General features: G+C 34.1%; 1 protein-coding gene across 1 annotated transcript in view; it reads left to right on the forward strand.

Annotated features, from left to right (window-relative positions):
• DACH2 (dachshund family transcription factor 2) overlaps positions 1 to 22,516 on the forward strand; it is a 672,782-nt gene that overhangs the window by 104,973 nt on the left and 545,293 nt on the right. The window lies entirely within an intron of this gene.

Here is a 22,516-nt window from a genome sequence, read left to right on the forward strand (position 1 = left end):
ATATTGAGCTGGGATGAGATTCGGTTAGAAGAAGGTGCAGTGTGTGGTAAAACCTGTACAATCCAGGTTTTGATTTCTCGCCAACTTGCTCTTACATATAACTAACTAGGAGATATTAGGCAAGATACTTTCCCTCTTTGAGTGTAGGTCTCCTGATCAGTGAACTGGGAGATGACATGTAAATAGAACCTAGCACAGGACCGTGTGTGTAGTAAGTAGTTGAAAAATGTTAGTCTCTTTTCCTTCCCAGCAGTCTAAGTTAACCTACGTGGCCAATATTTGTCTTTTTCTGGAAATAAGTAAGTGGGAACAAAATAACTTTCTTCTGATTATTTTAAAAATATTTTATTGCGTTAAGATGATATTAGTGAAGTTCTATATAAATCATGAAGTTTGCAAAACTGATTGCATTTTAATAAACAAAATTAAAGGAAACACACATAATTAACACACAAAATTTCCAACAAAATATATAAATTATAACATGGGGAGGGTTACAACTTTGTTATTATTTTAGCCACAGGTTGATTGAAGAAGCTGCCCAAACCCCCACATGAAGATTATTGACAAAGGTGGAAATGAGCACCACATTTTTCTTTCTTTCCATCTAGCACTCCAGCTTTAGGCTCATAAAATGTGTCACTGGGCAAACTAAGTTAGCATAGGGATTTTTATTTTCTTAAAAAAGGAATATAACAAAAAACAAAACTAGTGGGAAAAAAGCACATCATGTGAAGTGAGGTACCTCTTTTAGGGAAACATATAGAAGATCAGTGAAGGTACTAATTGATCTATATATTAATTAATCATCATACTAATCAGAAATAAAATACCAAATTATAACTTCTTGAAGAGAAGCATGGTATTTCTCTACATACTCTATTTTGACCAAAATAGCGAAGCATGACTTTCTTCTGAAGAGAGACATGCCACTGATGTCCAAGATGAGAATTACAATAAAAGATAAATATTCTCACAAAATAATGCATTGAATTAAGGAAGCAGTTCTCAAACTACAGTCTTGGGTACTCCCAGAGGCCCCTAAGATGCTTTCAATGGTTCCATGAGTCCCTCCTTTTTCAAGTACACATGTGTGTGAGACTAAATTTTCTCCCTGTACTTTAACCAAAACAACATACTGCATCCGACTGAACGTAGAAGAGAATTCAGTTGTCTTTTGAATTTACAAAAAATGTAAAACAGTGCCATTCTTGTCACTGAATATTGTTTTTGCTTATTTGTTTGTTTTCAAAAATAGTTACCTTGTCTTAAAATGTATTATTTATGTTAATAGATAATGGTTTTATTATTGTATTTTTAATGAATTGATAAATAAGATGGAAAACAGTCCTAAGACCAAAACCTTTGAGAACTGCCTATTTAAGGTATGAGAATTTTTGTGTTTAGAGATTAGATCTCCATCTCATTTTGTGTGTGTGTATATATATGTGTGTGTATATTCTGCTTATAAAAGTAAAATATAAGTTAGAAAACATTTGGGAATTTGTGTAAAGTCAAATATTAATCTCCTATATTCACATAATCCAAAGGTATTGCGTTATCTTTCTTCATTTCCTCTATGCACACATCTACATATTTATTTAAACAACATTAGGATCATAGGCTTTACACATTTCTGCATCTTTTTTCACTTAACATTGTATGATGAATACTTTTGTGATTTTTCAATAATCTTCAGAAATATGCTATTTAATGACTGTGTAATGATCCTTTATATAAAATCCTTAAGCACTGTGTTGGTGGGCACATTGATTGTATTTTTAGGTGTTGTTAGTATCATCTTAATCATCATCACTTTTGTCATCGTATTTAACATTTATTAGGCTCTTATTATGCTCTAGGCAATGTGCTAAACTCTTTATGTGCCTTATTGCATGTAACCTACTTTTGGGGTGTCTTGATATTTCCTCTAAGAAATGGTCTTCCTCTTTCTTCCACTTACATCCCTTCAATTATTTCTGTCATTGGATCTAGCTGACAGATCATATGGAAAAGGGAGTGAGATATATTGAACCAATTCTTTTTTTTTTTTTTTTTTGGAGACAGGTGTGATCTTGGTTCACTGCAGCCTCCGCTCCTGGGCTCAAGCCATCCTCCTCCTGCCTCAGCCTCCTGAGTAGTTAGGGCCACAGGCCCATGCCACCATGCTCATCTAATTTTTTGTATTTTTGTAGAGATGGGGTTTCACTATATTTCCCAGGCTGGTCTCCAACTCCTGGGGTCAAGAGATCCTCCCACCTAGGCTTGCTAAAGTGCTAGGATTACAGGCGTGAGCCACCACACCTGGCCTACAACTCTTGCTCTTAATATATAAGAAGTAAAGGAAAAAAATGCCTGATTATTGCAGTCTAATTCATTCTAATGACAATAACTATATAAAAATATTGTCATTATGGTTTTATTTTTTCTGCTTTTGTTTGATATGGTCAGCTAAGATGCTTTCTTTTTCTTTTCTATTCAGGATTCTTGGGATGGTGGAATTTGCTCTAGTTAGTTTGGTTAGAATCACCACAGATATGGATACAGATTGGATAGGGGCTAGATAGCCCTAAACTCAGACAAATTCTGCCTCACAGATATGCAATATACTAATTCCAGTCTGCTCCTTTAAGAACACATGTCATTGGTTATTAGGACAATCAGGCAAGAGAATGTGGATAGCTCACTATAAACCATCCATAGGGATGGTTGAGTACTACTGACATTTTGGCATATTGGAAAAAAATATTTTTCAGAATAAAGAATTGAGTATTGATTTCCTCACCATCATACAATTCTTTTTAAATTTTTTAAATCAGAAAGTTGTTCATTTTTTAAGCTTGGCTTTGCAGGTTAGGTTTTTTGAAAGTATTCAGGCACATTCTAAACTTCCCAGATGTGAGAAAATTGAAAGCACACAATGTTTACTGAAGTGTAAAACTCTAGGACACAGTTTTCATTAGTTAAATTTAAAATCTGTTCTTTTTTACCCTTTGTAAATGTGACCAGTGAGTCAGATTAAATTAGCTAGGGAAGTCAGAGGCTAAGGGTCATTTTGCCTCTCATCTGCATGTGCAATATCAACTGAAATAAGTGATTATTTTTCATTGCAATCATGATTATTATCTATTGTATTTTCATACCATTTCCTGTAGTGAAATTATGCATTATGCTTTTTAAATCTAGTATCTTAATGGAAACTCACGTTAGAAATATAGAAGCTAGCTGTGAGACTGTGTTCTTAAAACTAATGATCTAGATGCATGAAAGGATAAGAATACTTAGTTTAATATATTTTCCAGTGCATATATTTATGTGCCATCTTTAACTTCAATGTTGTATTCTTTGAACAACTTGTTCTTTAGGAATGAAATAATTTTTCAGAAGATACCCATGTTAGTGGTGACAAGACCTATTAAATATTTAAATAGCGTTATTAGGTACATCATAAAAATACATGTAGAAATTGTCTATTTAAAAATATTTAGCCATATGTCTAATATAAAATGTTACTAATGTGCTGAGTTGAGGAGACTTTGGTTAACTTTTGAGTAGGTTGAGTGTCATGTAACCTTTCAGGATTCTTTCCTTTTCTTTAAGGAGACAAATGGATGATTGTAACATGAACATTTAAAAATGGTACCATAGAGCCTAAAGTATAATAATAATAATAATAAAAAGAAAAAAAAAGTATGAGAGGATGAATATGTTAATTAACTTGATTGTGATAATTATTTCATAATGTGTATTAAAAATCACATTGTAAAAATAAAATAAAAAAAAAGAAATGCTTAATGGAAACATGAATAAATGGAAACAGATTTGCCTGTCAAAAATTAAATAGCAATATTCTTTGAATAATATCAAAATCTAATCTAAAATAGTTTTAGCCATTTCATGCAGGTGACATCTGTGCTTAAATATAATTTTCTCTCCCTGTTCTGGCATGACTGTTAATTACTTACTCAATGTAGTTCAACATTTAGTTAATAAATATGTCAAGCTTTTTCCTTAGTGTTCTTTTTGCAGAGTTGTGAATTTGCAATTAGTTTTAGATTTACAACATGGTGACAGACAGTGCTGTATAAATAGAGGTTAAACACACAATTTACATATTAATTTCATGATTCATTTATTCAATGATTTATGGGGATATAGATTATATTTAATGTCTGTCCTGTAGTTGTTTCAGGCATGACAAAAGGAATCACTATAGTAGCAGAGAAGTAGTGGTGTCTATATTGAACTACAGGGTGTTGAGGGGAAAATAAGAAAGGTTTGGAACACAATGATTCATTACCTTTAATACTCTCCAAGAGGCAAGTGAAAAGTAATAATTGATTTTTAAAAGGATTACATCTGATAATTCTAAGAGTAGGGGAGGAGATAAATTAACCCGCTAGCATAGTGTCTTGCACATAGTAGGAACTAAAATGTTTGTTAAATTGAAGTGACTTGAAGTTGAGGATCATAATATATTTTTAAGACTGGATAAAACTTAAGTTAAACTTTGAGAAGCTTTAAACAAATCTTTTTTAGCTGACTTCTATTAATTGGCCTTGTTTCCTCATGACAGGTGCCCTCATATTTTAAAAATCCTCTTCTTATCCATTATCTATGTAGATTTATTAGATATTCTTGGCCATGTTGATGCAATGTCAAACATAGATTGCAATAAGGAGATTTTCTTACTGCTTATTTTTTTTTAGACGTATCAATATGTCTGAATGATTAAAATAGGCTATGTTATGTAATGAAACAAAAACCTCTCAAGTTTGTAGTGGACATAGGTCTGCTTTCAAGATATTTCCAAAAAATCTATTCAAGATAGGTAAATGCTGTCTATACTCCTTTTTTGCAATATCAAACTTATGATTAATTAACTTATGGATTTCATCCATAAGTTTAAACCAGATAAAACTTACTAGATACAGTAATATTCCTGAAGCAACTTGTGGTCCTCAAACTGACTTCATGTTTCCCCTTTAAATGTCAACAGCAGTTATTGTGGAGCATACTTAACTTAGTGCTGGGAGACTGACCTTGTTTTCTTCTTGAGAAGATCATGCCCTACAAATCTGATACTCTCAAGAACCTCCTCTATGTAAAGGTACAAATGTAAAACCCATTAATGCTCAGCAAGGACTGTGGATTACTTTCACAGGTCACTGAGCTAGGTTCTCCGAATAGGTAAAGTACTTTGGGGACATCTTTGCATTACCTGTGTACTTTTTCAAGCCACTAGAGTTAGCAATTACTACAAGAAGCAGAATTTTTTAACTTAAATTCTAGTGGCTGGAAATCATACCAAAAACCCAGGAACTGTAAGTTTAATTTAATAAATCTGTTCAATATGCACTTGTTTAATCCCTACTTAATTCCAAGTCATTTTACATACTTGCCAAGTCCTTTTACAAAATCCAAAGATCTCATTTAATCCTTATATACCCCTCAATAGGGCATGATTAAATCCGTTTTGCAGATGCAAAATCTGAGCCTCTGGGAGGATACATGGCTTGCTTTGGAGACAGTTTTGTAAGGATTGGAACTCAAATGGGTCTGGCTCCAAGGAGTTACCTTTTCTTTCACATCACGGTGGCTCCTATTATGGGATGGAGTTAATGTGTTTGCAGAGGCACCTAAAGTATCCCAACAAGTAAAATTGGAGGGTTTAATCCAGGATGTTCCATCTTAAACCTTGGCAACATTGGTTCAACTCTTACTTAACGTTGCCCAGTCTAAATGATGCTTCCAGTAATTTTAGCAATTTTAATTAAGTAGACAGAGTTGATTACTTCAATTGCCTGCGTTTCCTTTTTTCAGCGGTTCAAATCCAGCTATTTCACATGTTCAGAGCTCCCAAGTGCTTCAGAAAAGTTCTAGGAGCTAAAGAGTTAAACGACTGGTGAATAAATCTTCACACTTTTTCACACTTCTTTACTCAGTGGTATCTCAGCATTTTTCTTGAATGGAGCAGTTTCTTATAATTTTACTAGAAAGATTAAAACACGTTTCCAGTGAAGGCAGTATGCAAATACATGACGTGCGTTGGATCCCTGAGGTAATCTAATGATATAATGCAGGGAGATTTAGTGAAAAATAAAGTCATAGCACCAAAACAATTGGTGGTAAAGCAAACAGAAAATTTCAAAGCCAGTTCTTTGGTTCCTCTTCCTCTGATGGCTCTTATCCTTTTTCTCTTTATCTTTTCCTTCTTGACTCCATTTTCTACTGCCTTGTGGCTTTCCAAACAGTGAGGCAGGGATTAAGGCTTGATTTTATTTAAAATTCACAGCAAAAATGTAATGGACTTAAAACTGCCAAAAATGATTGACTAGGAGTGGAAGATGAAGAGAAATTTCTAGGAAGAAAAATGCTTAGTGGAGTACATTTCATTCTGGGATCCATACTTGAAATTATAACCGTCCCCACTTGCTGAGCACCTAATAGGAACTTTCCAAGTTGAGCAAATAGAGGTCAATAAAATAAACTCCTTCCCATTAATAAAAGTTAGCTTATTATAGCCTTCTGCACTGTAAGCTGTCTTTTCAGCCAATGATTAATGCCACCTAGAGCTTGCATATGGAGGGAAATTGAAGTAAGGTGAGTGAAGTGATTATTTTCAACAGTAGATTACCTAGAAAAAGACAATAATGAATGAACAGGTAGGTTCATTTTTGGCCAGATTTTAAATATGGTCTCAAAAATAAACACTTGAGGCCAGGCATAGTGGCTCACATCAGTAATCCCAGCATCTTGGGATGCTGAGGTGGGAGGACTGCATGAGGCCAGGAGTTCAAAACAGGCCTGTTCAACATGGCAAGATCCCATCTCTATAAAAGAAAAAAAAAAAAAAACACATACTAGCTGGGCCTGGCGGCATGCCTCTGTAGTTCCAGCTCCTCAGGAGGCTGAGGCAGAGGACTGCTTGATCCCAGGAATCTGAGGCTTCCATGAGCCATGATCCTGCCACTGCACTCCAGCCTGGGTGATAGAGGGAGACCCTGTCTCAAAACAAAACAAAACAGACAAACAAACAAAAAAATAAACACTTGAAAGCTAAGGACAGGAGAGGGTGCTGAAGCTCACATATTCTTCTCCCATATAGATCCACAAAACTGAATCAATTGCATTTCCATTTATTTAAATAATTTGCATATATCAGCAGTGTATTCTTATCTTGGTTTGTAGATGAGTTTCTCTTTTCTTGCTGGACGTAGAGTTGAATCTCACTTTTAAATCCCTTGAAATTGAAATGTGATGAGCAGATGACTATAGGGAGCAGGTGTCAAACAATATTTAAATGACATTTTCGACAAAATAAATATTTGAACCACCCTGTCACACTGGTGATAGAATAATCTGCTCCAAAAAAAAAAAAATGCCATTCATTGTATACCGCCTCTGACATTTGTTCTTCAGGAATTACTTACAGTTTATCTTCTGAGCTGGAGCCTTTTATCAGCAAAGCAGTTGAACTACAGTGTAAAAAATGGTAATTGAGTATTTTATCAAATGCTTCTAACAAAATGGACTTTGAAACATGTACATGAAAATTAAAACCATTGGTTGCAGGGATGAACAAATTGGCATGATTTATTATCAGAAATATCAATATGTCACTGTTCAGAAATAGAAAGAAACAAACAATCTCAGTCTCCCTCCACGTTAAAACTCCCCCCATCCCATTCCCAGACATATGCACCCAAAGCACTCGTAGTTGCAGCCAAAGCAGTGGAAGGTAAGTACATTTTAATTCTTTGTGCTAGCAAAATCGCTAAAGAAAAAGGAGAAAAAGCATCATAATAATAGACCAGCTGCTGCAGGACATTATGTAAGGAAAAGAGACAGTAATAAAGGAACCATGTCAAAAGAAAGCAGCTATGAATGTGTACTTCAGTGCTGGTGGTTGCAGAAGGAGGATTAAATATAATATATGGGGCAATTTAGAAAAGTGAATTTACTGCTTATGTTTATCACCTAAGTAGCCAATGCCTTTAAAATGGGCTTTATTTAACTTATGTAACATAGCTTTAAAAAAATGGCATTGGAAGAATAGCATTGCAGGAGTATTTTATACTAATTGTTTAAATTTTGCATTTATTTAGATTAAATGCACCGTATGTGTGAGTTCAGGTTGGAGACATCAAGTAGATTAACAACATGGGTGGGAGTGGATGTGTTTTTTCTTGAATTTTATTAAATTGAATATTAAGGTTTTTCTTTTTAAAGAAAAAGATCAGAAATAAAATGTGTAAAAGAGAAACCCTTTTTGTGACAGTTCAAGCTGCTTTTAAAAATGGTGTCTTGACTTTGGGGATGTCACTGAATAAGAATGTTTAGCTTGCTTCCAGGCTGCCAGCAGGATGCCATTGTCTGTGCTGTTCTTCTCTGTGTGAATCTAAGAGTTTACTTCTCTCACCCATGATCACCCATGACTATTCACTAAGTACAAATCAAATGGGCTTACATCAGGTAGAAACCCAGACTGGGACCTTTTTTAAGGCATGCAGAAAACAATTAGGTATACCTCTTTAAGACTGGATAAAGGGAACTTTATTTTCTTCCCTCATTTCCCTAAAACTTCCATGTCCTTTAGATCTTTTGGATATAAAATTCAAGAGGCAATTGATTGTTAGTTACATGCCAAGCTTAGTATAATTTTATAAAGCAGTCATAGGTAGTTGAACAATATTTTTTAAAACCTAAGGAATCTTCTTCTACATTGCTTTTTAGACACATGAAAAGAAAATGATTTTCTGTATATAATTTATATGTAGTGTATGCTTAAAATATTTCTTTGAATTAGTTATTGCAAGCAACTTGCAAAACTGGATTCATCTAGAGGGTTGAGCAAAACTAGCAAATTTGTAGAAAAAAAGGTAAAATCAAATTACTAACTTGCACTTGGGAGAGAACATTCTGAATTAATGAAAAGTTTGACAGGATATTTTTTAAAGTTATAATTTTTCATGTACATTTAGTAACTTGAATTGCTCTTTTCTGGCGGCTGTCAGAGACTATTTTAATGAACATATATTTGCATACACTTATTGTTGGAAAGTTTTTAAGTAGCCTTTTCTCTCAGCTAAGTTAAGCCAGCTCAATTACCAGTTTATTTACATTTTTAATAATTTTTGCAAACTCATTTTTATTAGATAGTATAAAGATATTCAAAATTTGTATCTGTGAAACTGTAGGGTTGTATCCCTTATACTAAAAGCCTGATATCTTTACTAGTTCTGCCCAATCCAGGTTAAATGGGTAGTTCAATCTCATGACCTTTTAAAAACCTAAAGATGTTACGAAACTGTTGTCTTACAATTGAACCAACACTGTTACTTACTACGTCTGTCTGTTTGTGTGAAAAGGCAAAATCTTTCCCAATACTTCTATTTTTGTATTATAAATAGTATTATTGAAAGAGAGGCATGGTCATGTTATGAAAGAACTGATGGGCTTCGGCTCCTTTTTCACAGCTCGTGGCACTATGCTATATAGACTTGCCCCTCACTGTGAAGGCCAATCAATTGATTTCTTTTAGATTGAAGAAAAATAATTCCCAAGTTCTCAGGTCTCTGTGGGAAACATCCTTTATCATTTTTGCTGAAGTACAAACCTAGGGGTAGGATAACAAGAGGACTGTAATTAACATCTCCAGTCCTAAAGATGCATGGGTAGTTGGGAGGGGTTCGTAATCTCCGTGGCCATTAGATTCAAAGCCATCTTAAAAGTTCTAACCATAAGCTCAGCATTGAAATATACAGAAAATCAGTGCATACTATGAAGAGTGGATATGGCAGTTCCTTGTACTTCCATGGTTTGATAGAAGCTATTCTTTTTATAAATGAATACATATAGTTGATATTATTGCGGGACAGATGAGTGGCAAAACAAGATTCTCCCAGTCTTCCTAGAGTGTAAGTGATCTTCTCTTAAGGAAACATATGTATTTACCTCCAGTAGTACACGTTATATTATATTCCTAAAAGACTAATGTCACCCTTTGTATTCTAAAAGGCTTGTTACCACTTTTTTTTTTTTTCCCTTTCGTGCTGACCAATTCTTACAGAGCACAGGTAAAGGGTGAAAGTTTTAAAAAACAGAAAACGTTATTTATTTTTATTCTTTAGTGATTAGCTTTTCTTTTTCATTTGTCCTTGAATCATAGTCCCAGAAACTTTATGTTTTAGTTTTTCAGGAAGTACTATTTGAATAAAGGAAATCTGGTGGGCATACATTATCTTTGAAAAAACATTTTGAATATTTGCACATACTATAAAATCAGAGAATATTAATTGTGCCTCTCTATTTCTTCTTGCATCTTGTGAAAGAGTTGGTGCCTGTTAAAGTGTATTCCACAGATGCTGAGATCACAGGAAAAAAGAGATACATTTTATTCTCTTAAGGTGAAACTTTTGTGGAGGGGAGATTTCTTCAAAAAGGGAGGCAAGGGTGGAGATTGGAATGGACACATACCTGGGAGATGGCAGAGCTATCTATAAAATACACATAACATCACATCTGTTTATGTGTATTATGTAGACAGTATTATTAGTTATAGGTATGATCATGTTATTTACGTGTGTAATGTAGATAATATGTATGTGCATGTGTGTATGTGTGTGTATGTGTATATATGATTTGTGTCTTTAGGAGTAGGTGAAAAGGCTACTTTTTTACTCCGCATGTAAAACTGAAGGGATTTCAACCAACAAAATGAACTTGTTCATAATTAGAACTTGAATTTAGGGAAAACACAGTGGTTTTCAACCTTTATCATGCCTCAGAATCCCCTCAAGTGTTTGTTAAGACACAGATTACTGGGCCCCACCCCCTAAATTTCTGATTTGCTAGATGTGGGATAGGACTGAGACTTTGGATTTCTAACAAGTTCCCAGGTGATGTCCATGCTGCTTGTCCAGAGACCACGCAGCGAAACACTGTTTTAGAATCAATCTATTATATTTCACTTTCATATTCAGTTTACCTGAACTGTGCTGGAAACACGGGTGTCATACAACCGTAGTTAACAAAATGATTTAAAACAATAATAAGTCCCTGAGCTTTAGTTTCCTTATCTGTAGAATGAAGAAATTAGACTTGCATAATTTTGAAGGCCACTGCAAAACTGACATTCTAAAAACATTATAAGGTAGTGGCAACTGATACTGTCAAAGTATATAGTTTTGTCTATTCCATGTCTTCATGCAAAATTTCGTGCAACATATTGCATGCAAATTTGTAGCTTGATTTGGAGGCAGCATAATCTAATAGTTAATAGTGTGGATTCTTGAACCAGACTGCCCGGTTTTGAGTATTACCTTTGCAACTGACTATGAGTGTGACTTTGGGCGTGTTATTTAACTTCTCTGGGCCTCAGTTTTCTTAACATGTTATATGGTCCCTTCCTTGTGGAGTTATGAAAAATAAGTTGTACTATACATTAGAAGTGTATAAAACATGTTACTGCTCCATAGTAGTGCCGTATAACTATCAGTTACTAATACTATTTGTTAATTATGTACATTTATCTTTTTAAAATGTTTTTATAGAATATTGAACTGTTGTCTTTGATAGTTAATATATTTTATGGATAAAAAATAATTCAGATGGTCTGAAATCATCATACTGATGCATGTCAGAATACTTTCGAAATTATATTTTCTCAATGTTTGAAGCCAGATTTAAATCAATTTAATCAAATTATTTGATTATCTTTAAATTGACAAATGATCATGAGTTTACACCAATGACTAGCTGTGCTGTTGATTTGTAATAGTTGAAATGAATATGTCACTCATCACTGTGGATGAAGTCTTCTGTGTACAGATGTACACATATGCAATTATCTGAATATTTAATATCTAAATGTTAAAAAATATTCCTTAAGTGCTAGAACATAGAGATCAGTGAGCATAACCTTATTTATTGGAAGCTCCTATATTGATGAGACAAATGTTCATATAGAAATCTGTGAATATAACAATCTATATAAATATGAATAAGCATCTGAGGATGGTCTTGATTATTTAAATATACATTTTGTGTTTATGGAATTTTATGTTTGCGAGATTTTACACACAAAATCTGAAAATTTGAAATCTGGAAACTTCAAAAGCTATTGATTTGTCCTGAACTTTTTCATTCATGTTATCTTTAGTTTCTTGAAAATCAGTACCTAATATAAACACTAATGATTTAAATGTCTGTCAAAGATGGATTTGTACGTCTTTGCATGGGCCAGCAGGCTGTGTGTCTTTGGTCAGTTCATTTAATCTTTTAGGGCCCTCAGTTCCCTCATTTGTAAAATGATGTGGTCAGCATCAATGGTTTTAAGTTCCCTCTTAGCCATAATATTCTGTGATTCTTATACTATGAATACTTTAGGAAAGTAATCACAGTAATGTGACAAATAGAAATTATTCATGCTTCATTGTCTGCATGTTTTAAAATCACTCCTGGCTTAGGCTTAGTGTCCCCCCACCCCATTAGCTGATATTAAATGTTATAGTTCCATTCTATAGACCTAAACCTCACTATACATTGGCTGCATGGGTAATATAGATAAAAGAACTTCTCCTTACGTAAATGGCATAAACATCAGTCTGCCTAGCTAAATTCTGACATCAAAAAATTCTGACACCAAAAATTCTGACACTATGTGCTAATTGTTTTATGTCTATGTGTTTGTAATTGGGAGAACAGCGGTAGATGAGAAAAATTGTCAGGAAAGAAAAAAGATCACTAGAAAACTTAAGCAAAAAATTTCTTTCAAGGAGTTTAGTGATTTCAACTTTGCGTGTGAAAAGAGCTGGGTTAAATTCATTTTATTATGTGCCAAAAGGCCATAATATAACCGGCTTCCTTAATTGTTTAATTCATATAATGAGAAAATAACAGACTCCAATTCCTTGTGTTCTTTGAGAAAAGTAATCATAGTAAATAATAGTTAATGTTCATTGAGTGCTTACTATGTGCCAGGAAATCTTCTAACTGCTTTGTACATATTAACTCATTTAAGCCTCACAACAAATTTTGAGCTAGGTACTACCATCATCTCCATTTTTCAGATGAAGCACAAAGAAGCAAAGCAATGTAACCAATGCCACATGGGAAATCAAAAGTGAATCTTTTCAAAAAATTTTTTCATTCATTTAAAACATTTATTTTATTTTATTTTATTTTATTTTATTTTATTTGAGATGGAGTCTTGCTCTGTCACCTAGGCTGGAATGCAGTGGTGAGATCTCAGCTCACGGCAATCTCTGCCTCCAGGGTGCAAGCGATTCTCGTGCCTCACTCTCTCGAGTAGCTAGGATGACAGGAGGCACCACCACGCCCCGCTAATTTTTGTATTTTTAGTAGAGACAGGGTTTCGCCATGTTGGCCAGGCTGGTCTCGAACTCCTGACCTCAAGCGATCTGCTTGCCTAGACCTCCCAAAGTGGTGGGATTACAAGTGTGACCCACTGAGCTTGGACAATTTATTTTAATTTTTGTGGTTACATAGTAGGTGTATATATTTATGGGGTACATGAGATGTTTTGATACAGGCATGCGATCTATAATAATCGCATCTTATAAAATGGAGTATCCATCCCCTCAAGAATTTATCCTTTGTGTTACAGTCCAGTTACCCTCTTTTGGTTATTTTAAAATGTACAATTAAGTTACTATTGACTGTAGTCACCCTGTTGTGCTATCAAATACTAGGTGTTATTCATTCTTTCTAACTATTTTTTTGTACCTGTGAAACATCCCTATCTACCCCTCCCCATCCCCCAACTACCCTTCTCAGCCTCTGGTAACCAGCATACTCTCTATGTCCATGAGATCAATTGTTTTGATTTTTAAATCCCACAAATAAGTGAGAACATGTGATGATTGCAATGTTTGTCTTTCTGTGCCTGGCTTATTTCATTTAGCCTAATGACCTCCAGTATTATCCCATGTTGTTGCAAATGACAGAATCTCTTAATTTTTTTGTGGCTGGATAGAACTCCTTTGTGTATATGTACCACATTTTTGAACTTTCTAAGAACCTGTTGATGACAACTTTGAGGACTTACTCTATAAATGTTGCTGAAAGCGCTTTGGCCTACTAACATATTTGGCTTGAGCTTTTCACAGCTAAATTCTACACACCACATAAAGGGACAGTCCACTGGCACATATTTTAGTGACTCAGACAGAAGTATAACAATTTTTAAAAGTACAAGATCTGATAATACAGGTAATCAAATTTCACACTTAACAGAATATGCTGTTCTTCTTCAAGGGCAGGGAGGAAATTTTCTGAAGAAGAGATATACAGAACTCAACAATTGACTAGGTATATTATTATTATTCTTTTAACCTCCATTCTTGGGATCCGGCATGTCCTTTTACCAAAGGCAGGACTGAAATTTAGAAGTATATTACAATGAAACAAATATTACATAGAAACGACATGTTAGAACCTACTTTTGGTCTCTAATGAGGTTCTTTGAGATTTGTCATTTTGTGTTAAAAAGTACTCTGAGGCTTTTAGGGCTTTGCTGTTTGGTTTTATATATTCACTATTATTGTCAACAAGGATAACATTTTTAAGCTAATAAGAGGATTGGTTCGAAGTATAAGGCTTTCAGAAAAGTGAATATAAAACAATTCTTCACCCACTCCTCAAAGCAGGAAACAAACTAAGATAAGATTCATGTTTTAATTATATATATATATTATATATATATATATATATATATATTATATATATATATATATATATATATTTTTTTTTTTTTTCCCCTAAAGAGTTTACCACCTTTTACATGTATTTTGTCAATCAGATGATTCTTCCATTGGGTTGACTTGGCTTGGGGGTGGGGATACATGCAGATTGTAGAAATCCACATTTCCAAATGGATGTGTTTTGGTCAGAGTAAAGTTGAGTGACTTGCCAAGCTTTGAAGACGGATATCGGAACCTAGTTCGTCTGATTCCCAATCAAATACTCTGTTCTTTAGACTTTGACACAAAATATGGCTTTGAATGGTAATGCCTTTGTTTCTACACTGATATTGAATATAGAAAAGAGACAACACATAGATTGCTTTTTGAGACTATAGCAGGGGACTTCTGAGAATGGAACAAGTGGAAGGGAAAATAAGACAATGGCCATCAAGTACATTTCTCCATATACACACTTGTGAATAGCTCACTCTCTACAAAAGACTTACGAGTCAAGTGTAGTATTTCAGCACCTCTAGAAGTCACTTGGATTAAAAGATATGGTTAGATAGAGGTGGGATTCGTTTCATGCCAGATTTTTTATAAGCTTTATGAGGTTAATTCCTCAATAGTCATTGATTTTGATGCTTCAAAGCCACAAGCAGATTATCAAAACCTTCACCCTTTATATTTTCTACATATTTTAGAAAATTTTCTTTTAACTTATTTATAACTGCTCTTGCCAAATACATTGTTATATCTGGATAATGGAAAGACAGGGTGTAGACTTAACTGTGTATAAAATATTGTGTCTCCATCTGGTTTCATAGTGTACAGATTGCATCTGTGTTTCACTTTATTATGTGACTGAATGCAGATATTCTTTTCTGACTACTTGTGGGTCCCCAATAGAGGGAGAAATCACTTCTTTTTAAGAGAAATAAAAATAAATTAATATTTAGATAAACATCTGTAATATCTTTCATTTGAATCAATCAGTTAATTAACTGTATCTTGGTTGTCGACTATGTGGCCACCCTATAATAGATATTGGGAAATTTCTAAGAAATATAAGACATTTTGGCACTTACAGAACTCATAGTCTTTTGTAAGAGTGAAGATGTACAAAAAAATTAGAGTACACAGCAACCCTATAACAAATAAGTGCCAAATAATGTATTATAGAGAACAAGTGCTACAGGAAGTCAGAGAAGAGATTGATAAAAGAGAGGACCATCAAGGCTCTTCAAGAATTAGCTTGTCTGACTCTCTGACAATGTTAATGCTGTTGTTTCAGCCTTATAGGGCAGTCCCTAAGTGTTCCCTGCTTAAATTTCTATTTGTAATATTTCAAGGCAAATTCAAATTCCGTCTTTTCCATGAATCCACATAGTTAGATTTGATTTTTCCTTTTCTGTACGCAGAATATTATAATGCAATATTTCTATAATATATTTGCCTTTAGTTTCTATCACAGTACTTTGCTCATAGCAGAATTTCAATGAATGCTATATTCAATGGAACTATTAAAGATGAGAAATGTAAAGAAGCTGAGACATGAAAGATGAGTAGGAATTGGTTGAGCAGGGAGATGTAAGGAACATAGCCATGGGTGTGCAAATGAATTTGGTGATGGTAGAAGCAGTAAGAACACTACGTTCCAAAATGTACATTTTGATTTGGGTCGAATAAAAGCATTTTTAAATTTTCCATTCTACTCCCAGAACCAAGAAATTTTAATGCAAGAGCTAAAATATGTTACCTTAAATTTTATCATGTCCTTGTTAAAATAGTTTTATAAAAAGGATCAGTGTATTTCCAACTTTCCTTCCTCAAATAATGCCTACCACACTAAGTATACTTTTTGATTTGTACAAATTTGTGGGGTACAAGTGCAATTTTGTTATATGCATAGGTTGTGTAGTGGTGAAGTGAGGGCATTTAGGGTATCCATCACCTTAATAATGTACACTGTACCCAAAAAGTAATTTCTCATCCCTCACTGCCTGCCCAGCTCCTCATGCTCCCCAGTCTCCAATATTTATTATTCCACACTTTGTGACCATGTTTACACATTATTTAGCTCTCACTTATGTGAGAACATGTGGTATTTGACTTTCTGTTTTTGAGTTGTTTCACTTAAGATAATGGCCTCCAGTTCCATCCATGTTGCTGTGAAACATATGATTTCATTCTTTTTAATGGCTGAATAGTATTCCTTTGAGTATGTGTGTGTGTGTGTGTGTGTGCGCGCGCGTGTGTGTGTGTATATATATATCACATTTTCTTTATCTAATTACTTGTTTATGGATGCTTAGGTTGATTTCATATCTTTGCTATTGTGAATAGTCCTGTAAATATACTATTTTAACAGAGGGAATTTTGAGAAAAATGAGAAAAATGTCAAGATGACAAAATTTAACTTGGATTCAGACAGAACTAAAGGGTAGCAGTGCCTCACACTCCCTGCAAGTAGCTAGAGTTTGCAGGTAAGACAACAGCAGCAACAGCAGCAGCAACAACAATGAGAAAAATAGCTTTGTGTAAAAAACAGCCATGAAGAAAACATCTTTGTGTGAGCATTACTAAGATAATTTTAGATTGGAGTAGATTAGACACCTGATGAAAGGAATAGAGAGATCTCTAGTTCCTTCCGATGGAAAGTAAAAATTTCAAAACTAGTAACATTGAGGAGGGACTAAGTTTACATTGCTATTGATTTGAATTGTATGGATCAGTTTAGAAGTCAGCTCAAGTGAGGTGTTCTATGGCAGAGAAAACGAGTCCCTATAAAAGTTTACTTGATGATTCCATATAATAAAATTAGTTGAAAATTGAGGTGCTCTACATCAGAGTAAACAAGTCCCTATAAAGGTTTACTTCATGATTCCATATAATAAGATTAGTTGAAAACTGTTTTTTAACGAAGAAGATCTTTCTCTAACATTTTAAATACTATCAGATCTCTCAATGCAGTAATGTAGCTTTTAATCAATATACCAGCAAATCAGTGGCTTTCTTGGTTTATGTTGTATCTGTTGACTGCATTGTAGTTATGTTTTTGGGAGGAAGGAGATCTAAAGATTTTTAATGCTGATAGGCCCACCAAATAGGTTTCCCTTCTTCCCAAGTTGTTTCCTTCCTTTGTAAGAAAGATGACAACCAAATGGGAGACATGCAAATGACCCCATACCACTCAATAGACAAACCAATTATATGATAATAGTTTTATAAATGCATTCATGTTTCTGTTTCCATTCATAGACCTTTTTGTAGTACCCCAGGTTTCTATATGTGCATTTTAGAAGAACCAAATTGTAGAAATAAAACATTATGTATTTTTTTACCATGAATAATTAGATATTTGTTCCCAGAAGTCCTTATTTATCTTTAGTGTTCAATTAGCTCTATACATTAATTTCCTATTTGTTTATTTTAAAATGAGCCTTTTTCCTATGAAATCTCACACTTTATTTGAATAGGATGTCCAGCCAGTTTTCTGAGGATTTGCATGACTTGCTGGTTGTTAATTATAGTTTAATTGAATCTTTCTGACCTCTGTTTAGCACACTTGCATTGTTACATATTTAGTAATGCCTTACTTAGTCTTCTGAAAGAATACATATATCCCACTTGTTCCTAACAAGAATGCGGACTATGACTATTTGGTGTAAAAAACGTTTCCTTTCAAGCAAATATTCCATCAGACAAAATGAAAAATTATTAAAAAGAGTTTCAGCATACACCATCTACATTTTCTCCAGATATACAAAAGTGTGTTTTGGTATAAATGTAGTCAATGTGGGATATGATGATTTTTGAGAGATCTATAGTATTATGGTTTTGTGGGGAATAAAAATCATTCACCTGAAAACAAGCCAGGCTCTTGATATTAGTAACTTTTCAGAAAATAAAAAATACTTTGCTTTTCCAAATTTTATCATTCTGGTCTAATGGGATTACACCCCAATTCACATTTAAGAGCAAACCAGTGGGTCACACAAATAATATGCTTGTTCCTTTAGAATTTATTTGAACGTTCAGAGTACTTTCTTTTGATCTTTACAGAATGTGCATTTTAGATGTAGATATCCTATTTAGGTATTTTTATATTTTTCCTTTAGGAAACGTTATTTGCATGCATTCTGTGCTAGAAGTTTCAAGGTCAGCATTTCTTGCACAGTTGTAATAGTCCCAACAGAAAGATAAATATATATTGACTGAGGCTGGAGTTCTAGTTCTTTCAGTTGCTGAAGGTCAACAGCCCCTTAGAGATACTCTCCAACTTTCAAATATCTATAGGTTAAATTACTGATGAATCACTGCACTTTTCTAAATGGAGGAAACCGACGTTGTACTGGGAAGCAGACCTATGTATTGTGTGTTTTGACTGTTGCAATTTTGAACAAGATAGGAAGCAATTTCGATCCAGGCCTGGTTCCAAAACTTTATGGAAATGATTGCAAAACTGACCACTCAGGCTGAATATTACTAGGCAAAAAGATTTAGGGGCATCATTTCTTTGGCAGATTTAAGTTGTAACATTGTCATAGGATTTATTTAGAATGAGCTAATAACATTAAATTCTTTTTTTTTTTTTTTTTTTTTTTTTTTTTTGAGACGGAGTCTCGCTCTGTCTCCCAGGCTGGAGTGCAGTGGTGTGATCTCGGCTCACTGCAAGCTCCGTCTCCCGGGTTCATGCCATTCTCCCGCCTCAGCCTCCTGAGTAGCTGGGATTACAGGCGCCTGCCACCACGCCTGGCTAATTTTTTTTTTGTATTTTTAGTAGAGACGGGGTTTCACCGTGTTAGCCAGGATGGTCTCGATCTGCTGACCTCGTGATCCACCCACCTCGGCCTCCCAAAGTGCTGAGATTACAGGCATGAGCCACCGCGCCTGGCCAACATTAAATTCTAAAGCATGTTAACATTTAAATTATTTAGGTACTGAAGGCATGTTTGATACAGTTGGGAATGTTGGAGGAAGAATTACTAAAAACAGTAAATGACAACAAAAAAGATCACTATATAGTCATCTTCAATTAATACAAAAGGATTTGAAGCTTGAGGAAATCATATGGCCCAGTGTATTGAAAGCAGCACACCAAAATATAGTGAAAGTAAATGAGACACTTGACTTTTGCATATTTCTACTGGCATATTTTAGAGAATATGATCCCTGCAAGCCAGGGTTGAGAGAACTAAATGAACTAAATAGGCAGAATGAAGGAGAATGTATTGCAACAGCTGCTTAATTTTTTTCTCCTGTTTTACATATAACGAAGCAATATACTACAAAGGGTTTATACCACAAACTTAATTATATAACTTAAAACTTCTTTTTAATTCAGTAAAATTTACATTACAGAAAGTTAATTCCATAACTATCTTTAGACATTTTTCTTTCAAAAATGAATTCATGTACAGGGAATTGCATTTTAATTATTGTTTGATACTAATTTAGAATCATTTAAATTGAAATTTTGTTGTTTTAACCTTTAAATTTTTAATTTTAATTTTTGTGGGTACATAGTAGGTGTATATATTTATGAGGTACATTAGATGTTTTGATCCAAGCATACAATGTGAAATAAGCACATCAAGGAGAATGAGGTGTCCATCCCCTTAAGCACTTAATCTTTCAGTTACAAACAATTGAATCACTCTCTTTAAGTTATTTAAATATGTACAGTTAATTTATTATTGACTCTAGCCACCCTGTTGTGCTATCAAATAGAAGGTCTTATTCATTCTTTCTATATTTTCTGTACCCATTAACTGTCCCCACCTCCCCTTTACTCTCCCACTACCCTTCCTGGCATCTGGAAACCATCCTTCTACTCTCTGTATTCATGAGTTCAATTGTTTTTATTTTTAGATCCCACAAATAAGTGAGAACATGTGATGTTTGTCTTTCTGTGCCTGGCTTATTTCACTTAACATAATGATCTCCAGTTCTACCCATGTTGTTGCAAATGACAGGATCTCTCATTTGTTTTTATTGCTGAATACTATTCCATTATGTATATGTACCACATTTTCTTTATTCATTCATCTCTTGATGGACACTTAGGTTGATTCCGAATATTAGCTATTGTAAACAGTGCTGCAACAAACACAGGAGTGTATATATCTCTTCGATATACTGAATTTCCTTTCTTTTGGGTATATACCCAGCAGTGAGATTGCTGGATCATATGATATCTTAAACTGTTCTCCACAGTGGTTGTACTAATTTACATTCCCACCAACAGTGTACAAGGGTTCCCTTTTCTCCGCATCCTCGCCAGCCTTTGTTATTGCCCGTCTTTTGGATATAAGCCATTTGAACTAGGGTGAGATGATAGATCACTGTAGTTTTGATTTGCATTTCTCTAATGATCAGTGATGTTGATCACCTTTTCATGTGCCTGTTTGCCACTTGGATGTCTTCTTTTGAGAAATGTCTATTCAAATACTTTGCCCGTTTTTGATCAGATTATTAAAATTTTTCTATAGCGTTGTTTGAGCTCCTTATATATTCTTCTTATTAATCCCTTGTTAGACGGGTGGTTTACAAATATTTTCTCCCATTCTGTGAGTTGTGTTTTCACTTTGTTGATTGTATTCTTTGCCGTGTGGAAGCTTTTTAACTGGCTGTGATCCCATTTGTTCATTTTTGCTTTGGTTGCCTGTGCTTGTGGGGTATTGCTCAAGAAGTTTTTGCCCAGACCAATGTCCTGGAGATTTTCCCCAATGTTTTCTTGTAGTATTTTCATATTTTGAGGACTTAGATTTGTCTTTAATCATTTCGATTTTATTTTTTGTATATGGCAAGAGATAGAGATCTGGTTTCATTCTTCTGCGTGTGGAATTCCAATTTTCCCAACACTCTTTATTGAAGAGACTGCCTTTTCCCCAGCGTATGTTGTTGGTACCTTTGTCAAAGATGAGTTAATTATAGGTGTGTGGATTTGTTTCTGGCTTCTCTATTCTGTTTCATTGGCCTATGTGTCTGTTTTTATGCCAGTACCATGCTGTTTTGGTTCCTATAGCTTTGTAGTATAAAATTTGTAGTTGGGTAATGAGATTATTTCAGTTTTGTTCTTTTTGCTTAGAATAGGTTGGGCTGCTCTGGGTCTTTTGTAGTTCCAAATAAACTTCAGGATTTTTTTTTCTATTTCTGCGAAGAATGTCATCAGTATTTTGATAGGGATAGCATTGATTCTGTAGATTGCTTTGGGTAGTATGGATATTTTAACAATATTGATTCTTCTAATTTATATCCATGGAATGTCTTCATTTTTTGATGTCTTCTTCAATTTCTTTTACCAGTCTTTTATAGTTTTTATTATAGAGGTTTTTCACTTTTTTGGTTAATTTCTAGGTATTTAATTTTATTTGTGGCTATTGTAAACAGATGACTTTTTTGATTTCTTTTTCAGATTGTTCACTGTTGGCATATACTCAGTTGGTGCAAATGTAATTATGGTTTTTGCATTGTTGGAATTTGCCATTTGATATTGGAATACATTCTTAAATAAATGTGGTTATGTTATACATCATTTTAATGGGCATTTCTTGCTTTATTTTTTTTGCTAATGACATATTACTTGCTGTTTATTTCAAGTTTATTTTAGACTATGGAAATTATGTTAGACAAAAAACAAATTCAAGTGATTTTCTTATTCGAGTTAAAAATGGGCTGTAAGGCAGCAGAGACAACTTGCAACATCAACAACGCATTTGGCCTAGGAACTGCTAACAAACATACAGTGCAGTGGTGGTTCAAGAAGTTTTGCAAAGGAGATGAGAGTCTTGAAGATGAGGAGC

The sequence above is a fragment of the Pongo pygmaeus genome, chromosome X (genome assembly GCF_028885625.2).
Source record: "Pongo pygmaeus isolate AG05252 chromosome X, NHGRI_mPonPyg2-v2.0_pri, whole genome shotgun sequence".
Taxonomy (NCBI): Eukaryota; Metazoa; Chordata; class Mammalia; order Primates; family Hominidae; genus Pongo; species Pongo pygmaeus.